This window comes from Etheostoma spectabile, chromosome 3 (assembly GCF_008692095.1).
Source record: "Etheostoma spectabile isolate EspeVRDwgs_2016 chromosome 3, UIUC_Espe_1.0, whole genome shotgun sequence".
Lineage (NCBI taxonomy): Eukaryota > Metazoa > Chordata > Actinopteri > Perciformes > Percidae > Etheostoma > Etheostoma spectabile.
Genome location: NC_045735.1, coordinates 12,620,265 through 12,626,196, shown reverse-complemented (window position 1 = coordinate 12,626,196; position 5,932 = coordinate 12,620,265).

Here is a 5,932-nt window from a genome sequence, read left to right as displayed (position 1 = left end):
ATATTTTGTGCAGAATTGTGTTCATTGTCTTTTGAAAATGTTGGAGGTGGAGATTGCGCACCTTAAAAGTGTGTTTACTGTTGTAATTATAATATTGAAGAATACTGGATTCTCTTAAGTGTGTTTTTCAAATGCTCTAATGAAGGATTTGTGCAATTCAGAAATAAATAAAAAAGAGGTTAAATAAAATGTTCTCTTTCCCTTACTGTAAGTTATATATATTTATATATGTGTGTGCCAAGAATATATACAGTCAGATATGTAAAAAAAATTAACAAGAGCGGAGAGCAACAATTATATAAAATATTAAGAATAATATAAAAATAAAATATAGACTAAATCCTTCATCACACAAATGTGAAAAAAACACTAAAGAGAATCTAATTATTACACTATTGCACTAAGAACAGAAAACAAACTAAAACTAAAACCTGACTTTTCTGGCCTTCCTTGATGTAAAATCATCAACGATGTTATCGTATGAAATCTGCTCCCCCATTTTGACAAAAAGGCCAGTGACCTCAGGTAAGGCTTGATCATCTTTAGTTTTGAAAGCTCCTCTCTGCTTGACCTACAGTGACTGGCAGAGTACTTGCAATTCTGAGAGCAGTCCAAAGTTGGGGTAGATCTTCAATAGATCTTTATCATGCATAAAAGTGATAAGCTCAAGGAGGCTCATGGACCCACACCTCATGGACACAGGCCTATCAACTCGATAATAAAGCCGTAAGGCTATCTTTGAACCCAGGTTAGGATTGGAGATGCAAAGTTTAACTGACACTTAACCGTGATCAGCTTTAGCGGAGCACCCACGGTATTGGCGCTTATGCCCAGCAACCCGTTCGACTCAGAGGGGAACTGTCCCCCTTTCCCCTTCACACACAGCTTCTCTGTGCACGGTACCTTCTTAGCAAGCTGGGGCGCCAATTTGCCAATTCCCCACATGATGAACTGATAGACAATACAGTAGAAAACTGCTTAGAGGATTTTTTTTTAAGTGCTCGTGCTGCCCCCATGTGTTGTGAAAAAATGCCGCCCTGGGCGTCTGCCCGCTTCGCCCATGCCAAACAGGTGACTTTCCCAGAGTGCATTGTAGCATCTCGCATCACTGCTTTTGCTCCCTTGTAAGTTAATACTCTACTGCGTCACAAATAAGCAAGCTTCCGGAGTGTGTGTGCATGTGTGTGTTCATATACTGGACAAAACAAACTAGCTCTCTCTGGGGGTAACAAAAGTTTCAATGTTGTTCTGCCATTACATTTTTATAGTTTCTGGAGCCTTTCTGTGGTTCAACATTTTGTATAAACCAGTTTGCATAGTCAAAGAAACATTATGGAGAATAGAGTGTACGATAGTTAAAGTGAGACATCACACAGAGTGAAGCAGAGAAATACATGAAATAGCAGGGATCAAGACAAAATTCGGATTTTGGGGGCCGGGACATTTTGTTAATCTGACATTTCTACACAGAGCAAATTACAGATTGCATTGGTTTGGTGTTTTGCTCAAAGACACTGTCTATCACACCTGGTATTTGATGGACAAAATGTAGGCATCTCGACAAGTGACTTCCTCTTCAAGTAATGTCATCAAACAATTGGGTCACAACAGGCTACTCTGTCAAGTAATTGGAACTACAAGCATAATCCCCCTAACCTTCACAGAGAGAAGAATAAATGTAGTTTACAGGAAAATGCATATGAATTGAAGGGAACCAGGAAAAAGTAAATCAAATACACTGGATAGCACTGACACATTGATTTTGGGATGAGGATGAAAAGATGAGTGGAGGCAACATAATAAGAGAAGAATCATCTTGATCTGTCTTTGTTCATTGCCTGATGATACCCTGACAAAAGGGTTCTCAGGGTTCACCATCTGTAATGATAATAAAATGAACATACAAGCACATGCACACATTCTGGCAAAATAGCACTCACACCAACATCATGAGATAAAAAGAGTGTCAATTGGTCATAATACGAGATGTCTAGTTTATATAAATGTCCAGCCTACCTGCCTATGTCTGTTTATTGCTCCCTTTATCTCTTTTGTACTGTGCAATGCACAGTGCACAGTGAACAATACTTTGCAATGTGTTTGCATATAATTAATCAACTATTTCACTTTTTAACAGCATATGCATAGAGCTGTAACTGTCTACCACATGTTCTGACTCCTCCAGGGGAATTTCCGATGCCTGTACAGAGGGGCATCCTAGGGGTATCTGATCAGATGACTAAATTTCCAAATCTGGCTCCTGGCAGCAGTTCTAAGCAAAGCTCCTTCTGTGTCCCTTAGCTTAGACGAAACCCAGCAAAGAAGCCTTATTTTAGCTGCTTGTATCCACAATGTCAGTATTTTGTTGCTAAAAGCTCAATACCATACATGGGGGCTAGAGCACGAATCCACTGGTAAATCCGGAGCTTCACCTTTAAGCTCAACTCAGTCCTCCTGTGCAACATTCACATTAAATGGGTGCAGACATGCACACAAACAAACACACACATATTCACACACACACACACACACACACACACACACACACACACACACACACACACACACACACACACACACACACACACACACACACACACACACACACACACTTCTCATTTGAGTGTTCAGTTGCTTATGATGCTACTTTGGAGATAACACCTTGATGCAAAGGAAATAGCACCACTGAACTTCTGGAACGTATTTAGCAAGCATGTGGAAATTCATACCCATACGAATCCATCAAGTTAGGATGTTTGCTCATGCAGCATGCACACTTTCATAGAAAGGTCATGTTGTCTTATGAACCACAATAGTGCAGACCCGGCTGGAGTCATCATCAAGAGAAACAGATGCATATCAAGAAAGGTTTGTAGGCTGGCCAACTTGCAGCAAGTAGAATAAGTAGCATAACCAATAGCATCATTAAAAGCATCAACGCAATGCTCTGTCAAGTCATAGACATGAAGGTGAGGTGTTGATTTTTCACCAAAAGAGAGACAATAATAAATCAAAAACAGCACAATTTGTACACACACTTTTTAATCATTAATTACAAAACATTTGTATGCTAGGAAATGAGAAATAAGGAAAGCTTTCATGTTGGCCAGTTCAGAGGGAATACGGAGTTTGTGTGGAAAAAAGGAAGAAAAAAAGAGCTTAATAGACTGCTGATATGCTGAATGATAGATCTGTTGAATGCCCAAAAAACCTCTATGGTGTAAATTGCTCCAAGCTTCTTGAAGTTGCTTGAATCTCTCCAATCACCTTTTCAAACTCCAAAATTCATTTCCGCCTGTCTTTTTTTTTTCTAAACTGTTTTCCATTACCTTCCCCCCACCCCATCCAACCCCAGTCTTACTTCACCTCTTTACTTTTCTTCTATTACCCATCCTAATGATAGCCAGTTTTCAAAGAGAGAGGCACTGATGGCACTGAGCGCCTATCGTTATATTTAGATCTAATTAAAGATCATTATAATCTATCAGCACAATGGAGACCAGGCTGTAATATAGTCAGGAAAAGGGCCATGTGAGATAGGGAGGGAGGCAGGATGGAAGAAAGAGAAAAATAGATTGCATTAAGAGAGTAGGAGAACTTGAATGTGTCATTGACAACCTCAAACACCCCCCACTACCTCATATTGTTCGATAACTACCCCTTTGAATTCCCCATTATCAAAATGTGATTACAACACATTACAATGACTGCAACCCTTGTACAGGCACAAGTGCAAAAAAGGAAAAAGAGGAGTGAGGATAAAGTATTGAATAATGAGGTGTGTGAGAATGTGCTCTTCAGTGTTATTAGCAAGAGGGAGGGCGATTATTTATATGGTATTAAAATGTAATTGGATTAGTCTGGTTAAAGTAGTCTATTTGAAACACATAAAAGCAAACAGTCTGGCGTATAATATAGTATAAAACTACAACAGCAAGCCAGAATTTAATCAGCAAAATAGCATCTTTGTAATCTTTTTTTCCTGTTCACAAGAAAAGCTAAGGAATGCTTCCAAAACCCCTTCACCACCATCATAGTTTCTCAGTTGATTTTTCCCAGTATTGCCCTAAGCTGACTGTGAAGTGACAGAGAAATAAAGAAGCAGTGCCATTTGCCAAACTCTTTTCTGTATCAGATGTAGTACTACGGTTGGCAAGGAATTGCTTTAAAAGCAATAGGAATGGGTAAAACGTCCACTGGCCATGTCTCATATTACTCTTTCTTATCAGCATTGGCTCTTGCCAGTAGCTTCATGGAGCTTATCACAGCTGTGACCAACTCCTTTTCCCTTTGAATACCAAACTGAAAGTATTATTACTTTATTTGAAACTTTGGGCCACACAGAGGATTTCCCAAATGGCCTTTTGATTGGAAATCAAAGGACTTAATAAATTCAGTAAAGCTGTGGCAATCCCAATTTGGCATCTGACGAGACAGGAAGTTATTACCTTGTTCTGAAAAATAGAGGGTATATTACAGTATAATGTTGATCTCTGTGGCACCGTCCATGGTGCTGAAAGTGGAAGCTAGGTAGATTTGTATTTAAATGTGTTCACACACATGTACACAAACACACACAAGTGGGTTTTTTGCATTTAGATAAAATGGTGGATCAAGTGGTCATTATTGTTTTGGTCACATCCTCTAAAATCAAGACAATTTTTTTTATTAAATGTGCTTAAAAGTGGAGCAACCTCATTCTTGCATTTACTCCCTGTCTTTATCATTCACAGAACATGCCCCAAAACAAACACAAAAACACACACAGCGAGACGCTTAAAGAGAAATCATGATAACTCTGTGAACACTCTCTGTTTGCCGACGTCTAACAATTTTTTTTTATTCTACAAAATGTAATGGCTGGAATTTAATGTTGCATGCTCCTTCCGTGTTCCCCTATTACCAGTGAATTATACAAATGTGTGTCAGTCCTTGTGATAATGTGAGTGCATGTTTGTGTACATGTTGGGCAATTTTACGAACCGGTGCTGCAGTTAGATGCTTTGCTGGGTTAAATTATGCAAAAGCAGGCTTCTTATTTTGCATTATTGTTACTTTCCACTTTCTTTAAGATCAATTATGGCTTTAGAGTTTTCACTCACATCCCTGGTGTGCTCTCTCATTTCCCTTACTTTTGCTTTCAGTGTTTGCAGCTGTTACTAGGTATTTGTGTGTATGCATTTGTCGTATCTGCATATAGTATGAGCAAGCTTGTCTCTACTTTTATGTGTGTGTGTGTGTGTTGCTCTTGTTGTTGCTGCTGTTATCATCACCCTGAGGCTGAATGAATAAAATAAGGCCAAGAGAACGAGAAGATAAGAAGAAGAAGTTAAAACACTGAAATATAGACAGACCATATCGATCCATACATCTGCACCGGCATGCTTTTTTTGCTTTATCAGTCAGCATTTACAAACAGCTATCAATGTTTTATAAGCACACTGTCAGAAGTGCCTGTGCTAAGGGTTAGAGAGAAGGGCATTTATTTAGGAATATGGTTAGAACAATTCATTGGAGAGACTGAGAGAGGTTGGAGGTCACACTCTTGGCTATTAGCAAGAAAGGCAAGCAGCGGAACAGATAAAGCATAGATTAGTAAAAACACAAGATTGCACTTCATAACCTGTGGATAATCGTGATTTGTGTGACCTGCCTGTATAAATTTTAAACTCAGATTTGAGGTGACTACAGATAAACTTTCCCCCCTTCAGCAGCAGAATGTGAAAAACACTTTTTGGTGTAAAATTCTGCCCATACATCATTTTGCACAGTGAAGGCCAAACATCCAAGTGAGGTAACAAGATAAAAAACACACTTTTGTGTGTAAGGGAACTTTACATTTTAAGTACACAGGCTTGTAAAAATTACCTTTCGCCAAAGAGCTAGATGTTTTTCCTTGCAATTGCGCCTACTGATAATTAAACCAGGAGAG